Source organism: Aquila chrysaetos, chromosome Z (assembly GCF_900496995.4).
Source record: "Aquila chrysaetos chrysaetos chromosome Z, bAquChr1.4, whole genome shotgun sequence".
Lineage (NCBI taxonomy): Eukaryota > Metazoa > Chordata > Aves > Accipitriformes > Accipitridae > Aquila > Aquila chrysaetos.
In genome coordinates, this window is record NC_044030.1 from 29985332 (window position 1) to 30001958 (window position 16627).

General features: G+C 40.8%; 1 protein-coding gene and 1 long non-coding RNA gene across 2 annotated transcripts in view; both read left to right on the top strand.

Moving 5' to 3' along the window:
* Positions 1-16627, top strand: part of RNF38 (ring finger protein 38) — a 138951-nt gene that overhangs the window by 13246 nt on the left and 109078 nt on the right.
* On the top strand, positions 4551-7310 carry LOC121232710. Its single transcript, XR_005931650.1, has 3 exons — positions 4551-5633; positions 5817-5820; positions 7027-7310. It is a non-coding gene; the product is annotated as an uncharacterized LOC121232710 (long non-coding RNA).

Consider the following 16627-nt stretch of genomic DNA (forward strand, 5'->3'; position numbering starts at 1 on the left):
TTTCTAGTAGCTTAGTTCTTCCTTACCTCTGTGTTTCTCCCTTCTCTGCTGTTTTACCCTTTTGTTTTTTTCTCTCAAGTGTAGCAGTGACAAAAAGAGGAGTAGCAAAGAAGTCTAATAGTCTGCATCAGAAGGCAAGACATAGGAAATCATTCTATGATTGTACAAGGCCATAGGAGAGCTTTGTTTTCAAGGCACCATGTCTAGTTTTGGAGGCCTTTTCTGTCTCAAGGGATTTTAAAATTAAGGCAGATGGTCCAGCAAAGAGATACCATAATGATTGCCTACTGAACTATTTTTAATTTTAATCTTCTAAAGATCATGAATTTATACAATTTGGAGAAGAAATGCTGGCTAAGTTTTATTGCATCTCTGTAGAGGGAGGGCCTAGAATAACCACTAAAGATTTTATCATCTCTATAGAGACCAATAGATGAAAATACTTAAATACTCATTAGTACAGTTGGGATGACTTCTGTTGAATGTCTGTGTACTGACACGGTTTGGTATTTATTATCCAGTATCTTTGGAGTTATGGCTTATGGTTTGTCTGTGCTAGAAAGTTATGCTGTGCTAACTTAATCAGTATAGCTAAAGTGGTAAAGATGGTCTTCTCAGACATGAAAGTGACTTTGAATTGCTCATTCTGGGAGAATTTATCCTGTTCTGAGAAACAGGGTAAGTCATTGATAAGAACATTTTGGCCTGATAACCCATTATTCATGGGTTATAGTCATAGTTCACCTGGAGAATCACTGCTTACCAATATACTTGCCTGTTCTCTTATGTAGACCACCAGCTCAGAGGTGCTTGAAATTCAAAGTTCCTAACAGTTATGTTTGGTATTGAAAAGAAATTTCCAGCCATGTTGTGGGCCCACATGGTACCTTTTTGGAATACTTCAGCCCCCTTGTCCTGGCAGTCCATGTGATTAAATTAAGAGGCAACTTCCTACAGAACATTTGTGATTTATGCCTTTATCTTGCTGTGCCTAGCTTTTGCTGTCTTGGTTTTGTTGCTCCTTGTGTTCAAAAATTTTGTGCTCCTGTCAGCTCATTTGACAAGTCATGCTGGAGCTTCCTGGATTTGATCTCATGGCTTTCCAGGCTTTTTCCTTGTTTTTCCTACCTCCCAACCCAATTAAGCTTGTCCTTTTCAAGGCTATTGCTGAAGCAACAAATTTCAAAGTGTAATCAAAATACTTTGGTGGGCTGAATTGCACCTCTTGCAGATTATTACGTTCAGCATTCTTGTGGCCAATGGAACTGTTTTTGTCATCATAGGAGCAGTGGCATCAAAATGAGAGCGCTGTCGCGTAGCCTTAGGAGAGAGGAAACCAGGACATGTGGATATCTCTTCTCCAGGGCTATCCGGAGGTCTCAATGGAAAATATTGTTAGCAAGCTGAGGTTGAAGAAACACCTCTGGGAGACATGTTTCCGGGCTGTGAAAGTGATTCTGAGCTCTGGTAAACAAAACGCTGTCTTGCTCCCACTGTTTGGATTCCCTGTGAGGATTTTGTATGAATGCTGTCAAAATTGGGCTTAGAACTTTGTTTTTATGTTGTTAACAAGGAAGGCTTTTGCATGTGAAGCAAACTGCTATTGTTATTAATTAATGACACAAAAAGAAGGGAAAGTGGATCTTGGTTTGTGTATATATATAAAAAAGAAATGTGGCTGGCTGATCTCTGGTTATGTCTGAACTCCTGGAGTTTTGCTCCGGCTATGGCATATTTTGTGTTGCAAAAGCTTTGGTAGTGAGTACTTAAATTTGAAGTTTACTCACCTAGGCAATGCAGATGTTACTTTGCAGAAAACATTGTGAAATAGAGCAGAAGCACATAGGTTTTCAGGAGCAGATTTGCTTTACTGTCACCAGAAGTGTAGGCATAATTCTTATCATCAACCACGAACACTCATGCTTCAACTTTGCAAATCAAGTATCATGAAAAGAGAATTGATCTGTGGTGTATTGGTCTGTGTTTGTTGATTTCATTTGTTTATGCCTACATTAAAGGAAGCATATGTGCTCTTGCACTGTGAGATATGTATTTGGAAACAGGGAGGCAAGAGATACTATTCCTGTAGACTTCCAAAAGTCCGGTGGCTGATCTTCATTACTATAGAGAGGCTACTAGAAGGCTTCCTTTTGCTTTTGGAGATGACCCAGAGGCTGTTGAAGTAGGAGCAGCCCTGAGAAAAGGGTAGTGTGCTGAAACAAAGATCGGTATCTCACAAGTCACAGGGTTGTTGTTCATTCAAATTCTCCTTTAAATATACATTTACATTTCTGTTGAATATTCTCTATTTTCCCACTGCTGTTACTACTGTTATTAGCATACTGATGCTCTCAAACAAGGGCTGAGAGTTCAAAACATGCACAACTGGTGAGAAATCCAGTGTCTTAGGTTCTAACACTCTTTTGCCTTGCATATTTTCAATTGTTCATTTGCTGCTGGAGACAAACACCCTGTGCATGTGGGAATGCTCACAGACAGGCACACAAACTTACATACCTCAATATCTAAAACAGTCACCTCTGTATCTCTTAAAAAGATGTCACGTTCCTTGACTTCTGATTGCCTCAGTGCATTATTTAAGGTGTAAAAAGAGGTACTGCTGAGGAGGTAACTGGCTCTGCAGCAATGTAGCTTTATGTGTGTTGAATGCATTGTAGACTGTATGGGCTTTTTTGTGAACTTTGTCTACGATATATAACTCTACTTGCTAATGACTTGTTATTGGGACTGGGTGACCTGGCTACTTAAATACTTCTCTTCCAGTTCTACCCACTATTTCATGAGATCTTGGCTTCAACTGAAATATGCCTTAAAAGTAAACTAGACTATATGTATGTTTTTAAATCTGTGTGTATACATTGTGTATAAATCTGAGAGTCCTGTGTTCTGGATTGGGTACAGGTGTGCCTTCATTAAAAGCAAAAGTGGTAATTGTTCAGTTGTATAAAGATACTCGTAATAGCAGTCCCCATCAGAAGGAGTTAGTCACTTAAAATGACCTTATAGACTGGGTATAACTGCAGTAACTCGCCCTCTTTCTCAAAGTCTTCATGTATCTGATAGAGTTTGAATTGAAATGGGTATTTTTGCTGCTAAGCTGCTAGATGAACAACTGAAAACTGCTGAGCTATGTGGATATGTGACTCGTACTGGCTGACGTGCATCTGTGTTGCTGCTTTTGCTTTCAGATGTTACCATGAGTATCAGTTGGAGCACAAGGAGCTATGGTAATAGGAGTGTTTGGGAGAGCTGGGTCTTGTTTGAGAAAGGTAAGAGTGTGATGGGACTGGGGGAACTCCTGATGGAACAGAGTGAGAGTCGGTAATAAGTAGCCAGGCAAGACCACTAGGAAATGAAATACCTTAAGTTCAAAGAAAAAAATACCAGAAGTTGAGAATTGGCAACTACAGAGAAGGAAACATCAAGAAATCCATTAGAAAGAAAAGTGTGCTGATTACTTCTGTAGCCTATTACTGAATTAGGAGACATGAAGAAAATTCCAGAGTGCAGTTCTTTTGTGCAGAACATAAAAAATTAGAAACTATGGAAACTAAAATGAAATCCTGTGGAGAAAGAAGGTTATTATGTTGTGGTGAGTTAACTTTGGCTGGATGACAGGTGCCCACCAAAGTCACTCTATCACTTCCCCTCCTCAACTGGACAGGGGAGGAGTAAGTACGGTCACAGGCAAAACAGACTCAGCTTGGGGAAATTAATTTAATTCATTGTTAATCAAAAGTTAAGAGTAGGATAATAAAACCAAAGCTTAGAACACCTTCCCCCCACCCCTCCCTCCCTCCCAGGCTCAACCCCACTCCCAGTTCTCTCCACCTCCTCCCCCCGGCAGTGCAGGGGAACAGGGGATGGGGGTTGGGGTCAGCTCGCCACACCTTGTCTCTGCCGCTCCTTCCTCCTCAGGGAGAGGACTCCTCACTCTTCCCCTGCTCCACCGTGGGGTCCCTCCCACGGGAGACAGTCCTTCACGAACTTCTTCAGCATGGGTCCTTCCCACGGGCTGCAGTTCTTCACGAACTGCTCCAGCATGGGACCTTTCCACACGTGCAGTCCTTCAGGAGCAGACTGCTCCAGCATGGGTTCCCTGTAGGGCCACAAGTCCTGCCAGAAGACCTGCACCAGTGTGGGCCCCTCTCCATGGCGCCACAGGTCCTGCCAGGAACCTGCTCCAGCACAGACTTCCCACGGGGTCACAGCCTCCTCCAGGCATCCACCTGCTCTGGTGTGGGGTCCTGCACAGACTGCAAGGTGGATATCTGGGATATCTGCTCCACCGTGGACCTCCCTGGACTGCAGGGGGACAGCCTGCCTCACCATGGTCTTCCCCACGGGCTGCAGGGGAATCTCTGCTCCGGCGCCTGGAGCATCTCCTCCCCCTCCTTCTTCACTGACCTTGGGGTCTGCAGAGTTGCTTCCCTTGCTCTTCTCTCTTAGCTGCTGTTGCACAGCAGTTTTTACCCCTTCTTAAATATGTTGTCACAGAGGCGCTACAACTGTCGCTGATGGACTCGGCCTTGGCCAGCAGCGGGTCCATCTTGGAGCCAGCTGGCATTGGCTCTGTTGGATATAAGGGAAGCTTCTGACAGCTTCTCACAGGAGCCACCCCTGTAGCCCTCAGCTACCAAAACCTTGCCACGTAAACCCAATACGAGGTGGCCTGGAATAAAGAAATCTGGAATTATTTACGCAGATAACCAATGCACACAAACATTGCTTATCTGTATGTGCTTATCTCTCCTTTGACTGCACAAGGAATCTAAGCTCGTAATTTCATCACAACTCCAAGGCAGATGCTTGAAAAAGGAAACACAACTACTTTACATAGGGTGTCCTGGGGCAAGGTGAGGTGTATGAAGAGCTGGGTGAAAAAGCTCATGTAGGGGAGGAAAGTGAGCTCAGCACCTTGTATTGTTTTGTGTGTAATTACTTATGACTTAAGCAGTTTGCTGCCTAGAAAAGTTCTACAGCTGAAAAGGATAATGTATTTGATCCCAAAGGCAGTTTTTTCTGGGTTCCTCATCCTATAGCTTGCATGTAAAATTGAAAATGAGCTGCACAGCAGCCATTATTTTGAATAAAGAAATGTGTATGTACAGAAGGATCTAGGTAAAGGCTATGAATCCTACTGATGTTCTCTATATTACTCACTAGTCAGAAATCTTAGGATACTGTATACACTTGTAAGTTTACCATGGGGGAAAACTGTGGAATTGTAAAGAAAATAAAATTATGAAATTCAAAATGAAATGCTAAACCAAAACCTTTTGACATAGAGAGAGATTGATATATCATCTCTTTTGCTTAGCTTTTGGGGGTTTCAGATTTTTAACTTTGCCCAGAAGGCTTCCAGAAAGTTGTGGGGTTTTTGTGGTGGTGGTGTTTTGTTTGTGTTTTGTTGGGGTTTTTTTTTCCACACAGCAGACAGAAAGCAACTGCAGGACTAAGAAAGATGCAGAAATAATCCAGCTGTATAAATGGAATGTAAACAGTAGTGTTCAGACTGATCTGTGATTTGCAGTAAAAGCTACTTATAAGTGACCTAGTGCTCTTGTCATTTGATAAAATTGCTGCGCTTTGTCTATTTTTTTGTAAATGCAGTACCTAGATTTTTGTGTGTATTTTTGCAAGAATCTTTTAAGTGGATTGCATCTGTCTAATACCTATCTTGTGGTCAAATGTCAATGGCTGTGATGTTCAGCGTAAACTTCAGAAGGCAGTCACATCCATCACAAGGACAGAGGGAGCTTTGTTACGTGTTTTCATGTAAGGACAGAGGTCAGCAAGGTTGTTGGCAGGAATGGAGAGTAATAAACTTTGCTCATCAGTGAAACCATGTCTCTGGAAGAGTGCATGGGTAAGGAAGTGCTCCTTTCTGAGTAGTGTTTAGTTTGCATACTAAGCAGAAATGATTAAGAACTCTTGTATTTGTAAGGATCAGTTGGTGTTGCTCTAGGTGACCCATCTTGTATTTTGTACTATGGCGAAAATTGGCCCATTTTGAGCCTTTTCAGAGTGCTGTGGCTTATCCAAGACATCGGTATTGTTTGAAGAAAATTTTATGAAATATATTTGAAGGGATCAATTTTTCACTGGAATGAGTGGGTGTGGGACTTTTTCATGAACTCTCAGGTAGGTGGTCCCTCCAGGAAGCTTTTACCATGCTGATGCACAGTCTCTTCAGAGTAAAGAACACCATCTCTCCATCCATTGCTAGGAGTGTTTCAGCAGTGGGCAGTCTCTTTGTACTGAGTGTCAGGCTGTGGGACCTTTGTGGCAAAACAGGGGAGGAAGGTGAAATCAGGACATGCTGCAAGAGCTGTTTTGGTTTGTGGTTTTGAGTGTTTGACTGGCATTGGTCGCATAAAGGCAGATAAGGACAGCTTTGGTCTTTTCAGAGTTCATAAAGCATTTGGTTTGTGTGTGTATGTTTTCTCTACTTCATGTCATGAAGCTCTGAATCAGGCATCCACCCCTTTATTAGCTATCTAGAAATAGTATAAGGAATGTCCTAAAAACTAACCATGTTTCTAAGGTCATAACTTCATGCACGCTTAAGCTGCAGCTGGAATAGCAGAAAAAGATGCCCATTATCACCTGGCGTCTGACCACCTTGCTCCTAAGTTGGATGAATGAACCACTGCAATTTAACTAGCATTAGTGTTAATGGAGGTAAATACCTTGTCCAGGTTCACTGGGTGTTCTTACAGATGCATACCTACAGTATGTGGGAGGGCTGGTAGTGTTTCCCTCAGTGGCAGTGCTGCCCTAACATGGGATCAAGAAATGAAAGCAAAGAGGTTGCAACCACTTCTTTTCAATCTGTGTAGTAACTTCTAGGTAGTGTTTGTTTCCGCCTCTCTTCATCCATTGTACCTGTTGGGTAGATTGCTAGGAGCACTGAGTAAGAGGGAGGGCTGCTGGCTGCTACAATGTTGAATATAGAGCTCTTTTATTTTTTCAATAATCTGAAACATTATTTGCTGTAACTAGTAATCTGTTTTGATAGTCTTTGGGGAGCTATTGGGATATAGATAGATTGGGATATTGGGATATAGATTAAATTTTGGACAGACCCACACAGTAAGCAAGTGCTTTGTAAAAGTAAATAAATAATGATGGCATTGATTTATTTATACTTTTGGCTGTTAAAAAAATTCCCCACGTGGAGATAATGATAGAGATAGCATCAATGATGGAGGAACATATACTTGGGAACTTGGGAGAGGGAGAAAAAGAGAATAACTTGTTATTTCAGGAAGAAAAGCTTTTATTTTCTGTTGCACGCAGATCTACAGTAATGCAAAGTGAATTTGTATTTGAATGCAAACGCACAGATGCAGTGGCCTCAATGTGCAGATATTTTTTTGAACTTTACCTTTATTTATGTGATTCAGTTTGTTCATGAATCAAAGGAATAGCTTGGTTTCCACTCTGTACCTGCAGTTTTGAGTAATCCTCACTATTCAGGAGACTGAAGCTAGAGGCCTCTCATTTTGAGCCTATTGATCCTTCCCTCCGAACCCTCAATATTGCAAAGCATAAGCTTGCTGGCTGGTAGACGCCAACCTCAGCTGCTGAATGTAATTTTTACCAGGCTCTGCTGTATGGTTTGCTCGTGTAGCCCTAGTGCTTTCCTCCTGTGCTTACAGTACTAGTACATGTTTGGTGCTTTTTGCTTCATGTTTGATATGCACAAATATGATGTAAACTGTGTTCAAGGCATATGATGAATATTAGATAGCTTTTCTTTCTTATCAAGTAAAAAGCAGAAAACCTGAATTGCCCTTATCACCCAAAAACATTTTGTCATTTCACAGAAGTGTATTAACCCTGTCCTGCAGAACTAAACATCTGACTACACTTTTTTTTTTTCCAGCTGGACTTTCATTAAAAACATTTTAGCATCACCATTATTTTTAACTTGGAGTTCATTCTCATAAGCTTCGTAGTATGGTTGCCAGTATTGGAGAGAAACAATTTCCTGTAAAAAATGGGGGAGTTTCCCATCACAAGATGCTGCTTCTGTTACGAACATATTGTAGAAAACGTTGGGAGTTAGGTAAGTGAGGATCTGTGTCTAGAAATCCGGAGCATAGCTTAGACATTTGACTCTAGGAGAACTAATATTAAATGGCTTATTGAAGCAGGCTGCTGATAGTACTTGAGTTATAAAATCTGGATTGTGCTTTTCTCTCTCAAAGTAGCTCTTGAAAGGAGATCTAGACATAGGACTATTAGGAGCATTAAGCAGGGTATTCCAGTCTTTCCAATGGCTTCTGAGAGACTGTATTGAGAGCGGCTCTGTTTTGGGTTCTTATTAAAGGATACTTTGAACTTGTCGTAACATCCCATTATTGGCAGAAGTGGGAACCTTTTATTATTAGTCCCTGGGTTGAACTTGTGTTTGTGAGGTGTTCTCTTCAGTTCCTTTTTTCCTAATGTTCAGCCTTGGCCACATATACCCTTGTTTATTTCCTTGGTACTCAGATCCTAACTCCTAATAATGTTCCCCTACATTCCAACTCATCTTACCATCCATCACCTCTGGGTGTCTTGAGGAGGAGGAGAAACAAAGACATCACTTCCAGAGGATGTACATAATATTTTGTTTGCTGCATTCTTCTCTCTCGGCTTCTCCAGCCTTAACCTTATCTGCTGTTCTTTCCTGTAGTTTCAGTTTCCAGGTACCCGAGCACAGAATAGTCTGTCATGTGCTAAGTGTTCAGCAATCTAAAGAAAGTTCAGAATTTCCTCAGTCCTTGTATCCTGCTAGAAATCAACATCTGACCCTTGGTCGTGTTGAGGAAAGTCATAGGCTTGGTACCTGGCTTCTAAACCAGGAAGTAACATGCCGTGCTTTATTGCTTAATGGGGCAGAATCTTTTTACTTACATTGCTGTTGTGCTCAGAAAGGCTGTATTTTGCAAAGTGCTGCATGGGTAGTGCAAAAAGAAAAACTGGTAATCAAGCAGACTACTTTCAAAGTCGGGGGAAGGTGTCTCATAGATTCTATCTGGCTTTGTGCCAGGAGGTTTCCTTTGCCCTGTTCAGGCACTTAGCAGTCTGTGATAGGCCTGCTAGGGTTGTGGAAAACTGCTTGTGCCCAGTAAGCCACACAATGTCGGTTAACGGGTGTCCTACACTGAGAGGGACTGCTGTCGGTCCTGCTGGTGATGTCCTGTTCTGTCTTGCAGCTTTACTGACTGTATGCAAAGGTACTGAAGTGCTTTCCAAAACCTGGAACCTATGTACAACTGGACTTAAAGTCTGGAGGGATGTTTGTGGAAGGTGAACAGTGGTTTTGGAACAAATTGTTCTTATTTTGTCGGGTACAGGTTAGTCCTAGGTCAGTCTAGATCATACCTGGTTGCTACTCGTGGCCCTCAGTAGATGCTTAAGAACGGAGTTTGAGTGAAGCACAAGCTAAGTAATTCATCCTATCATATGACCCAAGCTTCAGAAAGTCCTGGTGAGGGACTTTCTGAGCTGGAAGTTGTATCAGGCACATTGTGTTCAGTGGACTGGACTTTTTTTGAGGCACATTGAGTAACTTTTCTTTGTCTGCTGCCTTTGTGGCACTCATGATATTCACTCAGTCATCTAATTTCTAAGCTGAAGAGTCCAAGTCTAAGTTTTCTCCAACCCACCCACCTCCCCTGACCCCGCTCTACTTTATCACTGTTCTGTGACTCTAATTACAGGCTGTTAAGAATGCAGTTTTCAAGGTACTGGCAAACTCTGAGTGTACAGCGTTTTCAGTCTTGTTCTGTAGTCCTTTTCTGCTAATTCTGAATGTTCCTCTGTTACTCCTATCAGAAGCTTTGCAAAGAGACAATTTCCTTTTAAGGGTCAGGAAGCAAAAGGAAGCTTTTGGTCCAGAAGTGTAGCTGGGATTATTTTTCTCCTTGTGTGGCTTCTTTTGTAGTTACTGGCAGTGAATTTCGTCTGTCACTTTATTTGCCCTTCACCTGCTCTTGTTAAATCCTGTCATAATTCTGTTTTATCTTCCCTTTGACCCCAGGTCGTGTCTGTTACTGATCTTAATAGACTAGAAAATGAAGATTGCTTTGAAACTTTTCAGACCTTGTCTACTATTGCAAAACTGTGCTAGATGAGGATAAGCACTCCTTAGTTGAAAGTTCTGCCTATGCTTCATCCAGCATGTTGGTATGCCTGTGTGGAGCTGGCTGGGTCATGTCTTCCATGTTTGCTTTACTGGCAGTGTGCTACTCTGCTTGCTCCTGAACAGAGCAGGTCCTGAGGATGCTCTGGATATGTGGAGGCAGTGCCCTGGCAAAGGAGACGGAGGTCTGCAGCAGAGGCAGCTCCCTCTGACTTCACTCATGATTCTGTCTTCTTGCTCCCCTTTTTATCTCCTTAAAGGTAGTTTTTGGCTCTCCCCCTGCTTTTACTTAGTAAATTACTTAAACCATTTTTTCTCTTTAAAATGGTAAGTAACTGGATTTCTGGTCAACAGCCTTGATTTTAATTGCTATGAATGATTAGGAAGCTTTTATAGTAAACCCTCACTGCTTCTTCAAGGTGACTTATGAATCGGGAATGTGTCCACTCCACATTCCACTGCTGGGATTGCTGTCAAGCCAGAGTGTACAAAGCTGTAATTTCACTAGAGTTGGATGGAGATTGGAAGATCTTAAAATGCCTGCACAAACCTAGTGGTTTGCTGCAAGGCCTGCTTCCAGCTGTTTGCTGTATTCCAATTTTAGCTTGTTTTTGCACCTGCTTGGGAAGTTTGGGTTCTGGCTACTAGCTAAACCAACTTGTTGCTTCCTTGAAATTAGCAACACCAAAAAGTATGTCTGAAGTCTGCTTTGTTTGTCTTTTAAACAGAGAACAAAAGAATCCTTTCCATGCAGTAATTATCTGAGAGCTGTGTAAACTTCTAGAATAAGGTTTAAACAATGCTATTGAGGAAAAGTCTCCTGAATGTAACTGAATGTGGTAGTGTCACACTGTGGGCAGTCTCCCTGTTCTAAGAACTCTGTTTTTCAAAGGCAAAGTAAACCATGTTCTGGCAATGTTCTTGTGAATATATTGACTTATCATTGAGGCAGTGTCACAAAAGGATGGGCTAAGCCTTTGTGGGCTTTTGCAGTAGTGGAAATGCTAGAGATGGAATTCATATCTTGCATATGCAGTTGAGCTGGTGGGAAGAGAAAAGGCAAAAGGATTCACCCTGGGAAGTTGGTGTACTTAATCAATGTGGCAACCACGTCCTTCATATTTCCCAGATAAGCTTTACCTGGAGTTCTGAGATTTCTGATACATGACACCTGCTTGCTGTCCAGCTTAAGAAATGAGTGAATATTTGAGTCTTCTGATAGATGAGGAAGCTGAAGTGTCCTGTCTGGATAGCATTAATACTTGCTATTAAAAAGAAGTCTTCAGTGAGATGTAGATTATCATTAACATGCTTGTTGGCCTCAGTTACTGCCTGAAAGTTTAACTTCATGTTATCAATCTTGCATTATTTTGCAATATGCCTCAGGTAGTCAGTAATGCCCAGGCTGAAAGGAGGATGAGTGTGTCGTGGTTTAACCCCAGCCAGCAACTAAGCACCACGCAGCCACTCACTCACTCCCCCCCACCCAGTGGGATGGGGGAGAAAATCAGGAAAAGAAGTAAAACTCGTGGGTTGAGATAAGAATGGTTTAATAGAACAGAAAAAAAGAAACTAATAATGATAACACTAATAAAATGACAACAGCAATATTAAAAGGATTGGAATGTACAAATGATGTGCAGCGCAATTGCTCACCACCCGCCAATCGACACCCAGTTAGTCCCCGAGCAGCGATTCCCAGCCCCCACTCCCCCCAGTTTATATACTAGATGTGACATCACATGGTATGGAATACCCCGTTGGCCAGTTTGGGTCAGGTGCCCTGGCTCTGTCCTGTGCCAACTTCTTGCACCCCTCCAGCTTTCTCGCTGGCTGGGCATGAGAAGCTGAAAAATCCTTGACTTTAGTCTAAACACTACTTAGCAATAACTGAAGACATCAGTGTTATCAACATTGTTCTCATACTGAACTCAAAACATAGCACTGTACCAGGTACTAGGAAGACAATTAACTCTATCCCAGCTGAAACCAGGACAGAGTGAAAGAAATTTTTTTCAAAAAAAAAAAAAGGTGGTGCAGTGAGAGATGTAGATGTTTTGGTACTTGTGTTGGATGGGATAGCAGATCTAGTCATAGTAGCAAAGAATTCTGGCACATCTGAGATAAAGGGAGAAAGAAAATTGAACAGTTAAAGCAATATGTATGGTACTGAACCATTGCATGCTTAAAGGGTGATCTTCCAAGAATGCTCAAGAAACTTCTGTGCTGTGGTTTAGTTTTTGCTATAGCCATACAAACAGAACAGCTTTTTATTTTCTCAGTTCTGGGTAAGAAAAGACTGTTTAATGAACACAGTTCAGCTCTTCGGTGTTATAGCAGTTACCTGACCCTTTTTTCTACTGCTGTTTTTCTCCTGTGAGCAACATCTGCAGCTTCTTGTCCTTTTACAGTCTTAACTTTTAAAACATCTTGTGTAACGTAGGAGACTGCAGGTTAAATATTGTGATGTGTGATCATCACAGAAATTGTTACAATTTGTTATAATCTTTGTTATATTATTTAACAATTTAATTGTTATAATCTTTATCTCACGCCAGGTACATTTTGTGCTTTTTCCAGTTCCTCCTATATCAAAGCTCCTTCTGGGTGATTTTTTAGAACTTTTGCAAGTTGCCCTCCTTATCTTACGTTACGCATCTTGACCTTTTTCTATTTCTACTGATTTGTCTTTTCTGTAGTTTTCAGAGACATTCTTCCCTGTCTAATCACTGACTTTCATACTGTTATGTAAACTTAGTACTCTGTGACATGTTCCCATCATAAATTTCTACAGCAGCCTAATTTGATTTATGTCTGTGGGTTTCACATAACTAAACTCTGTCCTGACTTCTGAGTTTTCAGTTTTTCTCTTTGAAACTTGTCTATTCCTCCTGTCCAAGGACATACAGGATGCCACATATGGTACAAGTCAAGTCAGCATTGTTAGTATTTGTACAGACTACAAAGCATTCTATGCAATTAGATTATTTGTGCTGTCTGTTGTGTCAATGCTATTCAAAACTATGTTAAAAACCAGAAAAGTTTTAACTGTTGTCTTACTTTCAGTTTTAACAGTACTTTCATAATAGTAGCTCTTTAAAGTGTGTATTCTTGTTTCAGTATTGTAGTATAACACTGTTACAAGGTGCTCAGTATTGAAAACTTGCCTGCAAGGTTATCTTGTGAGGAGTGCAAGCAGAAATGTGACATCATAGGGAAACCTGGGGGAGTAAGTGCAGAGGTAGTCTGGTTATATTGGCAGCACTTCATCCTGTCTTCCCAGAGACTTTGGGGAAGTGCTGGACGATTAACCTGTCCTTGCACAGGAGAGGGATGAGGCAGAAGAATTGTGCTTGGTTGCTTGTCTGTCAGAAGGTAGGCTGTGGCTGGGTAACTATCACTGTCATGATTTCAGAGCCTGCCTGGCAGTGGTGATGAGGATGACAGTTTAGGGGTGGTAAGTGACGTGGTACCATGATTACATCTGGCACTCTATTGCAAGAGTGGAAGTAGTCCTCAGTATATGAAGTGCATTGACGCTTTTCTTCTGGCTTAGTTGACTGGTGTACAGTTTTATACATTTTGCTGCTTTTAAAGTGTCCAACTTTAATGACAACTCTTGGACTACTTCCCTGAAAACATAACTCCGGGAAGGAAATGCTGTAGCAGTTGGACTTTGTGATGGTTTCAGTGGATTGTGCCCCTTGCTTTCTCTGAACTAGGTATGCTTGTCTTGGATCGTAAGCTCAAGAGCCTAAGTATGAAACACATTGTGAACTTTCATGAAACAGCAGGATGTTTTGCATTCTCTTTCCCTTCTATGAGAACTCAAGCTGTGATTTTAGTGAGACTGCAAAGTTCTTCAGGGAATGACGTTTCAAACAAATTGTTCTAAGTGTTGTATATTGTAATGTGGTACTTGAGTCTGGAGAACAGGTACAGAAGTTGCCATATAATGAGATGCAGCTTTGCAGAAGGTGCTGTTATGATAAAAGCATTTGTTCTTTGTGGTGACTACCACTGCTGAAGAAACTAAAGAATTTAGGAACAGCTTTTTGGTGGAGAATTCAGAAAGAGAGTGTAGGAACAGAAACAAGGAAGTTCAAAGACAAGTTGAAAGAAGACTGGTAACAAAGGGAGGAGTAAAAGGATCCATTTGAAATTTTGCATTTCAAAACATGTTTCTTTCTTCTCAGTTAAGCAGTTAGTCAATTTCAGGGGGGGTAGTTAAACTCCTGTTATACATTGGTAGAAAATGAATTGGAAGTACCTAGTGTAGTTTTATTTTAGATTTCATAATTACCACTTAAAGAAGTAGCCAAATGCTTTGTTAATTATACTGTTCCTTAAACTATTGTCAGTTTTTTTCTAAATTGTTCATACTAGTAGGTCTTATATGCCTGTTTTTCTGTTCTGTGAATGTTGCTTAAGAATTTATCTATCTTTTAATTATTTAATTTATCTTTTAATTTTAATTTATTCACCATTGAAGGAAAACTACATGAACTGTAACTGTGTGGATTGTCAGTGTTTCTTGAACAGAATGTTTTGGGGAACTGTTCTTGTGACTTTTGCCTTGAAGTCATAAAACAGTTATCAGCTAAAGCAGAGACTATTACACGTGATGATGCCTAACCTTTGAAGTGCTTTAAGATACCAAGATGCAGAATATCTGGGTTCTTGACATACAAATCTCCTGACTACAATGTTAGATACTGGATCCTCTGCATATAGTCTGTTGTTGCTGCACTAAGACAACTTTTTTTTTATTCACAAAAGTTATTCTTAATTTCTTTTAAGATTTATGTCAAATCTGACTATAATATTGCAGATTTTTTCCTGTGTCTTCCCCATTTTATTGCATGTACAGTTTTAGTCCAGAGAGTTTTTTTGTTTAATTTATCAGAGCAATTTTTTAACTATTATTTTTGTAGGGTGGCAGGAACATTCTGATAGCAATGTAAAAATGTTTTGGAGCTAAAAGCTTAATTTCTGGTCTTTCATGCAAAGCAGTGGACTGCTTGTATTTCATTTTTCTATGGTACATAGTCTTTTTTCCCCAATCTCTATGCTGATATTTTGACAGATCTCATGAGAGAGTTACTTACAGAGTTTGAAAGTGGTGGGTCGCCTCCTGATTATTTTGAAGGCTTTCAGACTCCACAGGCACTTTGTGTGGACACCTTAAGAAAAACATCCTGTACCGCCTTTCCTTCCTTGTTATGTATGTTCTTACAACTGTTTCACTAAGAATCTGTAGCATCTCACCTGTTGAAACTGGTAGTGGGTGGCAGGGTTAGTACGAGAATTTTTACCTTCCAAGTGAAAGTTTGATGAGGTTATGAGTATGCTCACATGTGCCCCTACCAGAATCTGCTGCTGACTTGCCTGCTGGCCACAGGCACACAGTCTGTATAGCTTTTAAGTTTGACTGCATGAGAACTAGTGAAGCAGCATTAATTTTTTAATTTCCTGGGTTGACAGAGCTCTTTTATTCATACCACCTGGTCCTGCAGAGGGTTATGGTCAGAAAGATGCACAGGTTTTGGCAGAAGGACAAGACCTTTGTGTAGCCATTAGGTAAGATTCTCTTTCCAAAGTTGGGGTTTGGAACACAATTAGCTACCTAGCAGGTACTTAAGAAGGTTTTACTCTCTTTTAGTCTTCTGTTCTGTTAGCTGGTTATTGCAGATCCTGGCTGCTTCTGGATGTTCAATTGCTAACTGCAGCTGAGATCAATGAAAACAGTACTGTCAAAGTTGAGAAGCAAGCAGCTTGCACTGAGTGCAACATCAACTTGTGCTTTGAAACATGAGGCAAAAATAAAGTGGTGAATGATCCTTCTCTATGCCGAGTGTTCTGTGTAACTGAGTTAGGAATGCAGGAGAAAATACGACTTTTCACACTGTCATAATATACAGAGACGTTGAAAATAATGTCATGCAAGCTCTAGTAATTCAACCATTTCCTAAAGTTCACTTCTCATTTGCAATGTGATTCTGCTTTAGAGCCATTTAAAAGATTCAGCTGGAATTTCAAAACATTTACAGTATTTTCAAAAACTTCTGCTTACTCTCAGCTGAGATACTCCCCCCTCCCCATAAAAGGTAAAATCCGTGAGCTAATACTTTAGACAAATGTTTAAAGGGTGTTGCTGTTTGCAGTTGGACTTAAAATTGTTCGTATTTGATCTTTCTTATTGTGCCCACATGAACACCATGCCCTCCCCCCCTTTTGTTTTTGTCAAATGAGGAGGTTTTGTTCTGAAAGATTTGTTCTGAAAGATTCTCACTAAACAGTGAGAGTCTTAGTATCAGGTTGAATGGGATGGGTTTTTTTCTTTTCCTTTCTATCACTTTTCTGACCCACCCTGCTGGCAGACCTCTTGAGCTGGGGCTGCATGTGTGTGAAAATGACCTCTGAATGAAGTTAAGCACTAGAAGCTTTCAGTTATTTTTCAAAAAGTCA